The sequence below is a fragment of the Mirounga leonina genome, unplaced genomic scaffold, assembly GCF_011800145.1.
Source record: "Mirounga leonina isolate KUSES-001 unplaced genomic scaffold, KU_Mleo_1.0 Mir_166, whole genome shotgun sequence".
Lineage (NCBI taxonomy): Eukaryota > Metazoa > Chordata > Mammalia > Carnivora > Phocidae > Mirounga > Mirounga leonina.
In genome coordinates, this window is record NW_023270418.1 from 35,503,381 (window position 1) to 35,520,913 (window position 17,533).

Genomic DNA, 17,533 nt, shown 5'->3' on the forward strand with positions numbered 1-17,533 from the left:
AGGAAGGAAGGCAGGAAGGCAGGAAGGGAGGAAGGGAGGAAGGAAGGCAGGAAGGAAGGAAGGAAGGAAGGGAGGAAGGCAGGCAGGAAGGGAGGAAGGAAGGCAGGAAGGGAGGAAGGAAGGCAGGAAGGGAGGAAGGGAGGAAGGCAGGCAGGAAGGGAGGAAGGGAGGAAGGAAGGCAGGAAGGCAGGAAGGAAGGGAGGAAGGAAGGCAGGAAGGAAGGGAGGAAGGAAGGCAGGAAGGCAGGAAGGGAGGAAGGGAGGAAGGAAGGCAGGAAGGAAGGGAGGAAGGAAGGCAGGAAGGCAGGAAGGGAGGAAGGGAGGAAGGCAGGCAGGAAGGGAGGAAGGCAGGAAGGAAGGCAGGAAGGCAGGAAGGAAGGAAGGAAGGAGACAATGTGGATTCCACCAGACAGAACATTGCAGAAAAGGACCGTCTCAGTGGCCAGGACTAGCTGCCCCGGACCCTGTGAGCCTGATTCCTCCCCAGCCAGGTCTGCTTGTCCTCAGCTCTGACCAATTCTCAAGGTGGCATTTCCCTGGAAGCCAGCCCTGAGCCGGCCTTTCTGGGAGGCAGGCCCTGGAAGGGGGCAGAGGGCACTGCTCATCTCTGGACAATGAGTAAAGAATTCCTCTGTATCCGTTCCTGTAGGTTTTATGAGTTACCCTTCCCTGACTTTCAACTGATTCCATTAACAAATCAGAGACAGAGACGGGGATTAGAGCCCTAGGGACATGCTGGGTTTGGCAGTCTGAAGGCTCCCCAGAAAAACTTCTGAAGGCCTTAAAAAGTCTAAAATCCAACTAAAGAAAGCTGCCCTGTAGTTCCAACTGTCCCATTATCACTGTATTTGAACCCAGGAGGGGCACTGAAAGCAAATGCGGCCGGAAAGGCACCCTGGAGGGCTTGAAGTGGGTGCCGCTGGGTGGTGGGACGTGCCAGGGCAGGGGGCAGCTGTCAGGGAAGGAGGGAGCCCCAGCAGAGCTGAGAGCAGAGAGGACGTGGAGATGGCCAGGGATGAGGCTCAAGTCCAAGGACGGGAGTGGAATCCCTGCCCCGTAAGCCCTACTCCTCCGGGGCTGCGTTCCAAATTCCAGGGCAGTCCAGCCGCCTGAGCAGGGTTCGCCCCTCCCCTACCCCACGGAGTCCTGGGCAGGTGCTTGGGACACGCCAGCCGGCCATGAAGGAGCTCCCGGGACAGTGAGGTTGGCATAACGGAGGGGGCAAAGGGCGTCTGGTGGGAGGCCAGGAAGACACCAGCATGAGCCCCAGATGTAAATGCACAACACGGTAACGCAAAACAGCCAGAGCCCAAGGGTGTACCCACACATGCACACACACACCCTTGGGGTTCAGACAAGAATCTACTACATTTTGGCGTATCACGGGCCAGGGAGGTTAAGAAAAAGAAATCTTACAACGCAGCTGGGATGGCCAACATTTTATTTCCCCGGGGCAAGATATTTTAGGAAGCAAGATGCACCATGAGCACCAGCCCTAACGGGAAGGTCACTCGCTCCCAGCGTCGGGGAGGAAGTCAACACAGAACATGGCCTGTCCTTCAAATCAAATCCACGGAGCTTCACATAAAGCTCGCTGTCAGGGGCCGGGTCTCTGCACGTCACCCAGGACTGGGGGAAGCTGGTTAGGAACTGGTGGCCGCAGGGGAGCCTGGACGCTGGAGGCCAAGCCCATCCCCAGGGCACGAGGACGGTCTCCACAAGGTGTGGGTAAAGCGCATGGAGCCCAGGGTTGGGGGGCTTCCAAGGGGCTGTTCTGATCCAGAAGCCACGCTGCAGTGCAGGGGGGCCCCCAGCCAGGCCAATCAGGACGCACATCTCCCTTCCCACCCCCAGAAAATCTGAACAGCACAAATGCCCCCAGCTGTGTGCGCGGCTGACTCAGACAGCGCTTCGCTTTGGCACGACCCTGCAGAGGGTGCTCTGGCTCGGGGACCCAGCAGGCGTAGCGTGGGTCAGGGTTCCCGTGCCACACGGAACCTCCGCTGTGCCCCTTGTCACGGAGCCCCCCCATGGACAGCGTGTTCACGGGACCACGGCATTTGGCAGGCATGCACACAGACAGACCCGGTTCCTAAACCCTGGACACAAACTCCCAGAACTCCTGACCCTCTCGCAGAGCTATGAAGCCCCACGGCAACTCCCCCACAGCAGGACAAGCTTGGATTCCAGCCCAGCACCAGCTCACCTGGCCGGTGGCCCGGCACGAGACCCTCTCTGCTGGGTGTGTCCCTGCATCCTCGGACAGCAAATGCTCTGGACGCAAGCTTCTTATGTGGGGTCCCCCAACACGGCCCCTGCCTCCAGCTGCTCGGGGAGACACACTGGGGGGCACCCCCGCCCCAGGTCCCGTGGTGAGGGCTCCGTAGGGGGAACCGCGGAGTGGCAGGAACCTGCCGAAGACTGTTTAGACCCACATCCTCACAAAGACTCATCAGATTCTCAAAGAAGTCTGTGACCCCCACATGTGAAAAACGGCTGGCTTAGGTAACTTCCACGGGCCCTTTCGACGGTGAACCTCAGTCTGAGGGGGTCCCCGGGGCTGTGCTGTCGATCCGCCCTTGGTAATCTGTGGTTAAGGCCCAGTGTCACCCCCGGGAGAAAATCCCTGGTTTGGCCACATGGCTCTTCTCATTTGGAAGAAGCGAGTATACGTGAGTATTCACAGGAATATAACTTTAGTTACATCCGGCCTCACCTGACTTCTTTCTCACCAGCAGGGTGTGTCCCTGAGCCCCAGGAATCCACCTGCACATGGAGAAGACTGGCTGGTAACTCACTCCACCCAGTTACCGCCACCCACTTGGTGCGGCTTCCGGAGAAACCACATTCCACCCCTGCCCCCGGGGGCCCTCCCTGCTGCAGAGAACTCACTAGCAGCCCCGGGGCTGCAGGTAAAAGATCTCAGCAAACAGAGACTGGACGTGTGGCTGGTGCCCTTTCCTCCCTTGCACCTGGGATCCTGGGACCTCCGACCCTGGGAGCCGGCTCCTTGGGGTCACTGCAGCCCTAGAAGCTTCCTGACCCCGCCCGCGGTAACAGCTCCAAGACTTCACAGGCCAGGTGGCCTCCCTGGGACTCCCTGGCTCTCCCGTCCCTGAGACCCGCCTGCCGGGACGTTTCACCGAAATGGAGTCACACAGTATGTGCTCAGCCAATTCTCCCTCTTCTTCTTCTTCAATCCACTTTTGGGGAAAGCTCTGGCCTTGCCCAAAGTAACCTCTGCCCACGGCTCTGAATCACTTCAAAATACAAGAAGGTAACATACCTGAGCCACCGTAGCTCGGTGTCCACCCCAAAGCCGCTTCTGTTAGGTCCTCGGCTTTCACTAAGGTCAGACGGTACTTGAAAACCATATTGTTTTTGTTTTTGTTTTTGTTTTGCAAGACCCCAACTGAAAACACCACGTCACGTGAAAAACATTCCTTAGACTAGAGTGCCAAGGAAAGTCTGCTCTCCAGAAGAATTACTGTCAGACAATTGGCCTTTGTTACCCCACCTTTCCCTTTTCACCCTGGCTACCAGGAAGCCCAGGGGTAAGAACCACATGTAAGAGTAAAGATGCTCTCTTGCCCCAGAGATTGGTCTTAAAGACCCCTAAGGGTTAGAGCGGAGTTCTACCAGTGGGGCCTGCAGCAGAATCATCTGGGAAGTAGGCTAAGAAGACAGATACCTAATGAACTAGATTTCTTGCGGATGCAGTCTTAGAATCTGCAAGAGGCCGGGGAATTCTTGGTCCTCGGGTCAGGCTCTGCGGTCAAAGTGAAATGACACAGCCCATCTCCTAGGACGAAGCAGGCCTTTCTGGAGAAACTGATCTAGTTGTTGTCTTCATCTTTGGGGAGGAGCATGCGCACAGCCCGGGTGCTCTCGGCAGGGGCCGCAGTGAATGCAGCAGACAGGCAGACTGGGCACGAGGGGCCGGCACTGCTGAGAGATGCTGAAGCAGTCAGTCCTTGGCTGAGATGCGCAGGAGGATTCACAGGACGAGCACGGCGAACGCCAGCCCCATCCCTGGACCTCCTAACCCAGTCCTCACGGGCTTCAACAGTTTCCGGGAAGACTCCAGTCCACCGGAGAAGCGTGCCACCTCCCCGACTCCGACACCCAGCCTGGGCCCCCTGCTCCCCGGCTCCCCCACCCCAACGGGGGCTGCAGATGTTTCTTTCCCCACACGCCTCACTGGCAACCAAGTCTGAACTGGAAGGAGGAGGCAAGGGGGAGGCCAGGAGGGAAACCCAGGGGTCGGTTTCTCCCCCTCGATGCCCCAGGCTGCAGCTGCAGCCCATGCAGGCCCAGGGAGCACGGCGCCCATGGTGCTTCACAGAGAACGTGCGGGTGGAGATAGGAGACCCCCACGTCCCCAGCCAAGGACATGGGAACAGGGAGGGGTAGCGGACAGAGCAGGGGGCCAAAGCCCAGGGTCGGGGACAGAACCATCAGGGACCAGGACCCCTCTGGAACCCCAGCGCTGACCTTATGAGCAGGTGGCCTGGGGAGTGTCCCACCTCCTCCTGCCTCCGCACCTCCTACCGTAGTGAGAACCACCCATCTCAGTGTTAGGATGGGGGGCTATGATGTGCCCACCAAGCTCGCACATGAAGATCCCGGGCGGCCAAAGCAGACAACGGGAGAGAAGCTGGCCCACCGGAAATACACAAGGTAGGAGGAGGGAGCATAGGGGCTCCAGGTGGCTCCTTGCTCCGGAGGAGGCCGGGATGAAGTTCTTGAAGGCAGCTGGGGTGCCTCGCATGTCTGTGGAGGAATCTTTAAATGCATGGAACGCTCTGGGGCATTTCCGTGGGAGTGTCCGGCCCCAGCGTGGACACAGGAGCCAGCACGTCCCCAGTCGTGCTGAGAGGATGGAGATGCTCAATGCCCACCGGTGGCGCCCAGGCGGGGCCTGGCAGGACACGCTGGGTCCTCTGTCCTCAGCCCACTCCCTCCGGAGGCTCTAGGGAAGGACATTTCCTGTCTTTTGCAGCTCTTGGGGGACCAGGCGTCCCTGGGCTTGTGGCCGCAACCATCAGTCTCTGCCTGGGGCACCACAGGGCCCCTCCTCTTCTGTGTTCCCTCCCTCCTGCTCCCTCGGGTGGACCCCCCCACTACAGCTTCTGCTCCGTGCCCTTGCCGGTCATCACGTGCTGCCGAGCAGTTGGTCATTTCCAGTTACGTTTCGGTTTTGTCCCATTACGACACCAAGATTCCCTTATTCCCGTATTCCTCTTTTCTGGAAATCATAGTTTATCCTGGTTTTTCACGATCATAAATCGTACGAAGCTGAACATCCTTAGGCTTGCAAATACACGTCACTCTTCCCTCAGGTAGATTCCCAGGGCGGGATCTGGGGACCGAGGAGGGCGCCCATCCTCCTGTTAAGAGGATGTCTACGCTACCCGAGCAAAGGAACATGCCGGCTCCTTGCCGCGGACCACTTCACCATCACGTGGGCCATTCGGGGCATCGGACCCAAACAGCGTCTCTGAAATGCAAGAGCCTCCATCCGGACATCCCCACGACGGGGCACGAGTGGGAGCAAAGGCCCAGCGGGGGCACCTGAGAAGCCCCCTCTGCACGTCTTAAGCAGGTGTGATATTCCCGTTCTGGGGCCCGGGAGCCGGCCAGCTCCCGTGAAAACGGCTCTTCAAACAAATCATCTGCCTCGTGTTTTTCATTTTCTATATCTTCTCATGTTCTGGCGTCTCTGGGGCGGGGGGTGCTGACACACCCGGGTCGTGGGGGAGACTGCCCCACCCAGGCCAACGCCGCACGGGGCACACGGCTGAAGATCAAAATGGACTCGGCAAGACCCCGAGGAGACAGCACTGTGCGCCCAGCAGGACGGCCAGAATCAAAGACAGCCGGTGGCTGGCGAAGGCAGGAGCCCTCGGACGAAGCTGTCTGCAAGGCGAATGGTTCTCCCACTTGGGGGAACGGTCCGGCGGCTCCTGAAAGGTTAAACCCGGAGCTGCCTCAAGATGTAGCAAAGCTATCCTTCCCAGCTGCAGACTCTGAAGACACGAATGCCCACGTCCACACAAAGCTCATCCAGGGACGTTTGTGGCAGGCTTACTCGTAATGGACGTTGTAGCGGGAACGGCGCAAACGTCCACCCCGATGAACAGACAGGTGGCATGAGGTGCATCCGTCACCGAGAAACAGGAGCGACACCCTGACATCTGCTCCAACGTGGACGGTCCTGAAGACGCTGCGTGGAAGCAGCCAGACATGAGAGGCCACAAAGTGTGCAACTCCACGTAGGTGAAACGTTCAGAAGAGACAAGTCCGCACGGACAGGAGGCGGACGGCTGGTGGCTGGGGGCAGGGGAGGGGAGGTGACCGCTAACGGGCTCAGGGGGTTTTCTGCGGGGGTGGGGGGAGGGCGATGAACACGCTTTAAAGTTGACTGTGGTGAGGACGACAGAGCGGCGTGAATGCACAAAAAAGAACTGGACGGTATTCTCTTTAAACGGGAACACAGGGTAGGTGAATTACATCTCCATAAAGCTATTTCTTAAATGTCTTAGACCGAATCCGTGGTGCCCCGAGATGGGCGGGTGGCTGCAGGGTCCGGCATATTTACCTGCCCCCCAGTCAGGAAGCACAGCACTGCTCAGCGCAGGGCACAACGGCCCGAGCTCCCTGACCTCCAAGACCTCTTGATGACCAAGAGTCATGTGAAGAGCCAAAGACCCCGGGAGCAGAGATAAGTTATAAACAGAGCGCTGGGCAGAACTAACTGGGAGGAAAGCCCAGAACCAGCTCTGTTTTACGGCCAACCCAGCCCTGCATCATGAGCCCGGTTCTTCCAGTGGACACTGGGCCTAAATGCCTCCCTGCGCGGCACCCCAGCAGGAAGGAGCCCCCTGTCCAGGGTCAGCACCCTCCACAGACGGAAGCAAGCCACATAACTTAACCAAGACTCTGTGGGCTTCAGACCAGGGGGCCACCAGATGCCACCATGCTGTGTGCCATGCCCCTGGGATTTGTGGAGAGTGAGCTGGTCCCAGCCTCCCATCAGAGACCCACTGCTGGTTCTCAGCACTCAGCGTGCCCAGATCATGCGTTTCTGTAAAGAGCCAGCTCGGATGTATTTTCAGTTCTGCAGACCACATGGTCTGTCACGTCCAGGACGCTGCTGGAGCATGAAAGCAGCCCGAGGTGGCATGCAAAGGAGCAGATGTGGCTGTGTGACAATAAAACTTTATTTACAAAAGGCGACCTGTAGACTGGGGGAAACGATTTGCAAATCACATGTCCAGCAAGGTATTAATATCCATAGTATATCAAGACCTCCTATAACGTAATAACAGAAATCAAACAACCCCATTGGAAAATGGGCAAAGGACTTGAATGGATCTTTCTCCAAAGAAGATACAGGGATGGAGAATAAGCCCACGAAGGGATGCTCAGCATCCCTAGTCATCAGGGAACACTAATCTAAACCACAGTGAGATACCACTTCACACGCCCTAGGATGGCTATGAGCAGAAAGACAAAAAACGTGCTGGAGAGGATGTGGAGAAACCAGGACTCTTGTGCACGGCTCCTGGGAAGGTAAAATGGGGCAGCTGCCCTGGAAAGCAGTTTGGCGACTCCTCTAAAGCAAAGCAGAGTAACCGTGTGACCCAGCAAGCCCACCCCAGGGGCATCTCCAGAAGAACGGAAAGCAGGGACCTGAACAGATATCTGTACATCCATTCCCCTAGTAGCACTCACGAAAACAGCAAAAAGGTGGAAGAAAGAGACCCAAGTATCCATGGATAGACAGATGCGTGGATACACAAGACGTGGTCCATCCACACAGTAGACTGTGACTCCACCTGAACACGGAGGGACACGCTGACACCTGCCACAGCATGGACAGACTTTGGGGACGTGATGCTGAATGAAATAAGCCAGACACAAAAGGACAAATACTGCAGGATTCCACCCACACGAGGTCCCTAGAGTCTCCAGATCCACGGAGACAGAGAATGGATGAGGGGCCCCCGGGCTGGGGGTGGGGTTGCCTCATGTCTCAGGGGGACATAGTTTCTGTTTGGGAAGACGGAAAGTTCTGGAGACAGATGGTGTAGACGGCTGCACAACAGTGTGAATCCACTGAATGCCCCTGAGCTGTGCATTTAAACACGGCTAAGTGGTACATTTTACTCCACGTGTAATTTACCAACATTAAAAAAAAACACCTTATCAACAAAAGCAGAAGATGGGCAGGGTTTGGCGTGTGAGCCAGGGTCTGCCGAGCCCTGACTCAGAACCACATGCCCTGGCCCTTGATTTTGGAGCAAACACTTGAGCATGGCTGCAGGAGGCAGAACTGTGGCCAGAGCCGCACGCTCGCAAGGCCCATCTGCCATCCCCTTCACCGCCCAGGACGATCACCCAGAGCATCAGAAACCCTCTCTGCCATCTGATTAATCCCTAGGGGGTGTCTGATTACACCCACAAGCGGCGAGGATAATTTGAGGCCATAACAAAGAACACTGGAGGCAAACCAAGTCCTTGAACTCGTAAGCTAGCACCTCGGTTCGCCTGTGAGAATTCGCCACGGAGAGTAAATTAGTCGTCACTATGAAGTGCAACCCTCTGCCACTAATGATGTGACGTCCTGGCTAGTCACTGAATTGCCACTCAAGGGTAATGTCCCGTTCTTCCTGCGTGGCAGCAGGAGGTGGTCGCGGCCCGAAGCCTGAAGCCCAGAATCCACGCGGGTTTACGACGTGATAAACATCTCCCCGCAGACGATGCTGCAGCCAGGGCGCAGGGGATGCCAGGGGCCCACACAGGGGCCACACGTGATGAGTGGAGGCCCGTAGGACCTCAGGAGGCTGCTGAGGATCAGGGTCCCTTGGTGGCTTCCTGATGAGGCAGCACTGGGGCGCATGAGGACGCAGGACGGGGCAGCTGGGAAGGAGGAAAAGGAGACCAGAGGAGCCTCGGCCTGACCGATAATTCTGTCCCCGCTCCGCCACCAGCCCAGGACCCAGCACTGCCTGGCCCACAATGTCCCAGCACAAGGGAAAGCCCTCTCCATCCACAGCACAAGGGCCTCCAGCCATCCTGCCTCCAGCCGAGAGGCCCTGGGATGCTCTTTTCGGGCTACTCTCTCCGTGAACGGCCACCCCCTAAAGCAGGCCAACTACCACTGGAGATTCACCCCTAGCCTTCATGAGGAGCCCAGACCGGCTCTTTCCTCCTTCCTTCTTCGCCTTGTGTGGCAACGACCACCATCGCAGGGGTGGGGACTCTGAAATCCAGTGCTCCCCACCACTGGGGAGCCAACAGAAGTTCCTTAAGAACAGACTCAAGACCCAGCCCTGACAAAGGACTGGCAGAGAACTGTCCACAGGGCAGCCCACCACCACAGACCCCGGGATGGTGACAGGCCAGAAATCCAATCAACTGGCCAAGTGTCCCTTTCTCAAGAAAACCCAGAAGTAAGAAGCCTCAGGGATGTTCAGCCTGGTCCTGAACTAACACAGCCCAGCTGGCCTGACGCCAACCTCCCCAAAGGCAAGAATGATGAATGAGCACGTACAATGTGCAGACCAGGGTTCAAAGCCAGGGGGTTCCTGACAAGGGAACAGCATCGGGCATCAGCTGGAGACAGAGAAAGGGGAACCCCGGCTCTGCCCACTCGGCCGTGACAGCCGGGACTGGCACGTTCCTCCACGGAGCCCGCCACCAGCCCCCGGCCCGGCCAGAATGCCCCTCTTTGCCCAGGGGAGGGGCAGGATGCAGCGCAGAGCACGCAGAGGACCGGCACAGAAGGGCCTGAACAGGGGAATTTCAGGCAGGACTGGGAGTGGTGCTCCCAAAGCCGACGGTGACCAGTACCGGGATGGGGCAGTGGCTCTGTCCCTTGGCTCTTGCCTGCTGTAGTTATATCCCCAGGACACACATCCTCCCTGGGGTCTTGGAGAGTGAAACAGATCTTAGTGTTTTTAAGTAAAAGGTATAGACAGAACAGGCTCTCAGACAGATTCACAGCATTCCTCAGTGTTAACATTTCACTGGGGTGGACAATTAGGAAAAATCATCTAAAATGTCTTCTCGGATGGGCAATTAAAAAAGAGAAGTTTGAGAAATACTGTCCAAAGGGGTTTGGGCCTCCCATACTGTCCTTGATGGTCCCCGGCTGCAGGGCCAGGAGAGAGGACACGTGTGCTCTGCCCGGGCTGGACTGAGCTACTCCGTACCCACGTGGCTGTGAGTGAGGTGTGTACCTGCTGGTGACCACATCCTCCCGAGAACGCAATGACCTCGCTTTCCTGTGCAACCGGTCAAGGTAAGATCCACATGCGGGCAGCACTCAGCAAATGCCCATTTTTAACCACAGGTTGCACATGAAACCATGCCAGCATGGCACACAGTAGGTGCTCAGTAAAACAGGCGCTGGGCACTAGGCCATGAGCTCAGGGCATGCCTTGACTCTGCAGAAACACCAAGCATGGGCTTCCTGCCATTGTTCCCTGCCCCCAGGCACAAACGGGTGTTCCCCCCGCTCCTCGGGGTCCATGCAAAAATGGGGCAGGGATGCTCAGAGAAGCCCCCTCATCCACCATCGACCCTTAGACGCACTGGCTGGGTCCAGCATGGGCACAGCAACAAGGAGCAGAGAGGAAAAGGCAGGGCTGGGGCCTCGAGCTATGGTCCCGTTAAGTCCCCTCGAGGTCACATCAGCTGGTGACCAGGGGGCAGCTTTGTTTCCCCGGGCTTGAGGACAACCCCATCCACCCTCTCCCCATCCTAACACAAAACCAGGGGCCCAACTGCAAGGAACTGACCATTCTCTGGCCATGGTGCAGAAGGGGTGAGAGGTGGACCACACCACGACAGGGGTGACTGGCTCACAGGTGAAAAGGATGAGGAGGGAATGCTCAAACTCACCAGAGGTGTTGGCCGACTGGGCCCTACAGAAAAGCTTCTTAGAACAGGAGCTGTCTGTGCTCCAGTGGGCCGAGGCGCGGAGACTGGAGGGGCTTCCAGAGCTGGGAAAGACAAGAAAACCAGGACACGGTCAGACAGAAGCTGTCAAGAGGCAGAACGTTAAAACTCCAAGTGGATCCTGCTATCTCTGAGCCAAAAACTAGGGGCTTCACTTATGCTTCCAGAAAGATGGTGTAGGCGTGCTTTTCCCGATTCCTCCCACAAAGTGCAATTAAAACACAGGGATGTTGTACAGAAAACAAACATGAGACTCTGAAAGAGGGAGAGAAGGAGGAAGCCTGGCAAGGGACTTGGGAACCCCGAGGAGCGGCATGAGGGGTCAGGTCTCTGGGGTGGGGTTTAGCTTCATCCATCCCAGACGTGGAACTGGAGAGCCAGAAACCCACACCAGGAAAGTGGCAGCCTAATGAGACAATGTGTTTAGACAATGACCACTCAACAGACACCCCAGAAAAACTGGTGCCCACCCGGACCCACAGCAGCAAAGGCTGAGGGGGGGCACCCAGACTTCTGACCTGTGTGGCTGTAATAGGCACCCCAAACCCCCAGTGGGGTGGTGTCAAACAAGCCGAAAAAAGGAGCTGGGACTTTCTTCCCCACGGGTGGTAACAAATCCTCCTCACATTCCACTATATTGGTGCAGGTAATGCGGGGAGCCTGGGTTTCGACACCCACTGGGCAGTACCAAGGTACCCCTCCCTCACCCCACTGGACTGGTGTCAGGAAAGAGCTAATGGAGAGTCAGGACTTTCTCCATCACCAACAGAAATGAGGCCACCCACCATGATATTGGTGGGGACCATGTAGAGAGCAGGAGCCCCCAACCACACCAGCAACAACAAGGAGCCTCCCCACTGGAGTAATGACAGAGGTCAACTGGAGAATGAGACTTCTGTGTCCACTTGTCAGTGACGGGGCAGCACCCCTCCTCCCCTGTGAGAGCCATGAGAGAACATCAGCTGAAGCAGAGGCTTAGGAAGACCCACAGTCACACATCACCATATGAAAATGTACACATTTCCACTGAAAATCATTCATCATCCCAAGAGCCAGGAAGATCTCAAATAGGACAAGGACAACCAACGGCTGCTGACAATGAGGTGACAGAGATGTTAGAATTACCCAACAAAGAGTTTAAATAAAAAGTCACAATAAGAAAGCTTCAATAAGCAATTATGAACATGCTGAAAACAGATGAAAAACAAAGTTTCATTAAAAAAACCAACATCAAATCTCAGCAAAGAAGTAGAGACAAACAAGAACCAGGTAGAAATGTTAGGAGTGAAAAATGTAGTAATTCAAACAAGCAGCTCAGTGTATGGACTCAACAGCAAGGAGGGAACAGAAATAACCCATGAACTGGAAGACAGACCAACAGATATTACCTAAACTTGCACAAGAGAGAAAACAGATGAAAAATTAAAAATAAACAGAGCCTCAGGGACCAGTGAGCCTATAACTTCATCAGAAAAAGAGAAGGGGGGGAGGGATCTGAAAAAGTACTCAAAAATATAACAACTGAAAACATCCCAAATTTGGGAAAAGACATAAGCCTACAGATTCAAGAAAGTTTATCAAATCCCAAATAGAATAAACCCAAGGAAATTCACACCAAGATGCATCATAATTCGGGACGTCTGGGTGGCTCAGTTGGTTAAGCGGCTGCCTTCAGCTCAGGTCATGATCCCAGGGTCCTGAGATCGAGTCCTGCATCGGGCCCCCAGCTCAGCGGGGAGCCTGCTTCTCCCTCTCCCTCTGCCTGCTGCTGCCCCTGCTTATGCACGCTCTCTCTCTGACAAGTAAATAGAGAAAATGTTTAAAAAAAAAAAAAAAAAGATGCATCATAATTAAACTTCTGAAAACTAATAACAGAGGAAAATCTTGAAAGCAGGCAGAGAAAAATGATACCTTATGTACAGTGGGGAAATAACTGGAGTAATAGTGTATTTCTCATCAGAAACCATGGAGGCCACACACAATATATTTGGAGTAATGAAAGAAAAGAACGATCAGTCTAGAATTCTATATCCAGCAAAAATATCCTGTAAGAATAAACAGAAAATCAAGATATTCTTAGATTAAAGGAAACCAAGAGAATTTGCCATCAGTAGACCTATCCTAAAAGAATGGCTAAAGAAAGCTCTTTAAACAGAAAGGAAACAATAAAAGAAGGAATCTTAGAACTCTGGGAAGGAAAAAAGAACACAGTAAGCAAAAATATGAATAAATACAATAGGCTCTTCTTCTCCTCTCAAATTTTCTAAATTATGGTTAACAGTTGAAGCAAAAATTACAATGCAATCAGATTTGGTTCTAAATGTATGTAGAGAAAATATTTAAGACAGTTATGTTGTAAGTGGGGGAGGGTAAAGAGACATAAAAGAAAGTAAGGTTTGTATATTTCACTCAAACTGGTATCACACCAGATGGTGGTAAAGTTATATATACAGAATATAATGCCTAGAGCAATCACTTAGAAAGCTATGGAAAGCTCAAAAACAATTACAGGTAAATCCAAGTGGAATTCTAAAAATATTCAAATGACCCACAAGAAAAAAGATAATGGATATAAGAACAGAGAGAACATAAAACAAAAAACAAAATGACAGACATTAAGCCTTAACACATCAATAATTACATTAATGCTAAATGGTCAAAATATACGATTTAAATGACAGAGATGGGCCAAATGGACTAAAGAGATTTTAAAAGACCCAATTATGTTAGGTCTACAAAAATTCACTTCAAATAGATACACAGTCAGGATGTAAAAATATGTAAACATTAACCACAGGAAGGTAGGCATGGCTATATTGACATTAGATAAAGTAGACTTCAGAACAAAGAAAACTACCACAGAGAGGAACATTATATAGTGACAAAACGTCAATCCACCAAGAAGCATAGCAACCTCAAGTGTATATGCAACAAACAACAGAGGAGGAAAATGCATAAAACATAAATGGATAGAACTGAAAGGAAAAAGAAACAAATCCACAATTACAGTTGCACACTTCAACACCCCCATCTCAAAAATAGATAACTAGACAGAAAAGTCAGCAAGGATGTGGAAGAGCTCAACCAACAGATTCTAAGTGATATTCATAGAACCTTCCACTCAATAACAGCAGAATATACACTCTTTCCAAAGTGCTCATGGAACATATAGCAAGACAGACCATGCCCAGGGACATAAAAGAACCTCAACACATTTAAAAGTGAAATCATACATGGGCGCCTGGGTGGCTCAGTTGGTTAAGCGACTGCCTTCGGCTCGGGTCATGATCCTGGAGTCCCAGGATCGAGTCCCGCATGGGCTCCCTGCTCAGCGGGGAGTCTGCTTCTCCCTCTGACCCTCCCCCCCCTCTCATTCTCTCTCTCAAATAAATAAATAAAATCTTTAAAAAAAAAAAAAGAAATCATACATAATATGTTCTCTGACCACAACCGATTCAAATTAGAAATCCATAACTGAAAGGTAACAGAAATCTCCAAATAGTTTAAAACTATAAATATAAGCACACTTCTAAATAATTCATGCAGGGCACCTGGGTGGCTCAGTTGGTTGGGCAACTGCCTTCGGCTCAGGTCATGATCCCAGGGTCCTGGGATCGAGTCCCACATCGGGCTCCTGGCTCAGCAGGAAGCCTGCTTCTCCCTCTCCCACTCCCCCTGCTTGTGTTCCTGCTCTCACTGTCTCTCTGTCAAATAAATAAATAAAATCTTTTAAAAAATAAATAAATAAATAAATAAATAAATAAATAAATAAATAATTCATGCATTAAAGAAAGAATTTAAAAGGAAAATTTTGTAAATACATGGAACTGAATGAAAACAAAAGAGAAAAGCATACAAAACTTTGTGGGACACAGCTAAAGCACTAAGACAAATATTTAGAGCACTAAATGCATACATCAGAAAAAAAGGAATAATCTCAAATCAAAGTCTAAGTTCCTATCTCAAGAAGTGAGCAAAAGGAGAGGAAAATAAATCCAAAGCAAGCAAAAGGAAGGATATAATAATCATAAGAGTGGAGAAAACTGAAAACAGAAAAATAGAGAAAAACAATGAAACAATGAGCTGGTTCTTTATAAAAAGTCCATAAAATTGACAAAACTCTAGCAAGACTGACAAAGAAAAGAACAGAGACACGAATTACCAATACCAGAAATGAAATGAAGATACAATTACAGACACTGGAGGGGTGTTTATTATCAAAAAGATAGCAAAGGAGTACTATGAAATACAAACTACCTCAACTCATCCAAAATGAAATAGGTAATTTGAATAGCACTTATAAGTATTAAGAAAATTGAATCCATAATTTTAAAGCTCCCAGTTTTGGAATAAAAAATGAACCTCTAAATGGTTTCACTGGAGAATTCCGTGAATGTTTAAACAAGAACTAATACCAATTCTACACACTCTCTTGCAGAAAACAGAATAGGAGGAAATACTTCCCAATACATTTTATGGAACAAGTATTACCCTGATACTAAAACCATATAAAGAGAATACAAAAGAAAACTATAGGTTAATATCCCTTATGAATATAGATGTAAAAATCTTAAGCAAAATTTTATCAAACAGAATTTAGCAATATATGAAAAGAATTATATACCATGACCAGTTGGGGTTTATTCCAGGAACGCAAGGTTGGCTCAATATTTTTTTAAAGAATCAATATGGGGTGCCTGGATAGCTCAGTCAGTTGAGCATCCAACACTAGATTTCAGCTCAGGTCATGATCTCAGGGACCTGAGAACGAGCCCCGCATGGGGCTCCACACTCAGCAGGGAATCTGCTTGAGGATTCTCTCCCTCTGCCCCTCTCCCAACTCATGCACACACTCTCTCTCTCTAAAATAAATACATACTTAAAAAAAACAATCTATCTAATACACTATTTCAACAGGCTAAAGAAGAAAAATCACACAATCATATCAATCAATGTAGAATAAGCATATGACAAAATTCAACATCATATCTATGACAAAAACGCTCCCCAAAATAGAAGGAGGGGAACTTCCCCAACTTGATATAAAGTGCCATCTGCAAAAGCAAAGAAGTCTGCTCTCATCACTCTTATTGAACTTAGTGGCAGATGTTCTATCAAATGCAATAAGGCAAGAAAAGGAAATAAAAAGCAAACAGATTGGGAAAAAGAAACAAAACTGTCCCCATTTTCAGATGACATGATTGTAGAAAATCCCAAGGAACCTACTAAGAAAAACCTTCTGAAAATAATAAGTGAGTTGAATGAAGTCCCAAGATACAAAGTCAACATATAAATGTCAACAATATACCCATATGCTAGCCATGAACACCAAAATTTAAAATACAACACCATCTATAATTGCACAAAACTAATGAAATACTGAGGTGTAAATCTAACAAAACATGTACAAGACTTGTCTGCTGAAATCTACACAACACTGGGGAAAGAAATCAGAGAAGATCTAAAGAAGAGACATACCACATTCATGGATTGGACAACTCAACATAGTCAAGATGTCACTTTTCCCAAATCGACAACAGGTAGAACGCATTTCAAACAAAAACTCAGCAAGTTTTTTGTAGATATAGGCAGTATTATTCTAAAACATATGGAAAGGCAAAGGAATGAGAATAACTAAAACAAACTTGAAAAGGAATAAAGTGAGAGGAGTCCGTCTGCCTAATTTCAAGATTACTATGCAGTGACTGTGATCAGACTGTGTGGCCCTGGTGCAGGGATGGGCACGCAGATCAACAGACCTCAACGGAGAGCCCAGAAACAGATCCACAAACAGCCCAACTGATTCTGGACAAAGGTCTAGAAGCAATTCAGTGGAGGAAGGACAACCTTTGCACAAATAGTGCCTAAGCAACTGGACATCAATAGGCAAAATAATGACCGTAACTCAAAATGGATCAGAGATGTAAGTGTAAAATGTGAACTATCAACATTTCAGAAAAACAACACTTTCTCATAGGAGGAAAATCTTCGGGATCTAGGACAAGGCAACCAGTTCTCAGACTAGATGTCAGAAGCACAAGCCACACACACAAAAAAATGGATAAACTGGACAAGCCTCTCGTCCCTGAAAGACTTGTTACGAGGATGAAAATACAAATCACAGACCAGGAGAAAATGCTTGCAAACGACGTAGCTAACAAAGGACTAGAGGCTATAGTGAAAAAAACTCCCAAAACTTAACAGTTCAGTTAAAGCATGAACGGAAGACGTGAAGAGACACTTCACGAAGGATGACAGCCAGACGGCGGATCGCTCAGCCCCGTCACCACTAACGGAATGTGTGTCAAAGCAGCGAGACATCACTACGCACCTGTCCAAACGGCTAACCTAACATCAAACGCTGGTGTGAGAACACAAAAACCGGGACTGCTGGTGGGGATGTCGAACAATGCAAGCTTTCGGGGAAAATGTGGCAATTTCTTAAGAATCTAACCGTGCAACAATCATATGACCCAGAGAGCTTGCACTCAGGGCATTTATCCTAGAGAAATGAGGGTGTGTGTTCAACCAAAAACCTTACACACTAACGTTTGCAGCAGCTTTAT

The 17,533-nt window shown here is 50.9% G+C and overlaps 1 protein-coding gene across 1 annotated transcript in view; it reads right to left on the reverse strand.

Moving 5' to 3' along the window:
• The window catches only part of SHANK2 (SH3 and multiple ankyrin repeat domains 2), a 480,608-nt gene that overhangs the window by 458,886 nt on the left and 4,189 nt on the right, over window positions 1-17,533 (reverse strand). The window contains exon 2 of the mRNA XM_035013495.1: window positions 10,911-11,011. The gene's annotated coding sequence lies outside the window, so the exon portion shown is untranslated. The remainder of the gene's footprint in view (window positions 1-10,910; window positions 11,012-17,533) is intronic.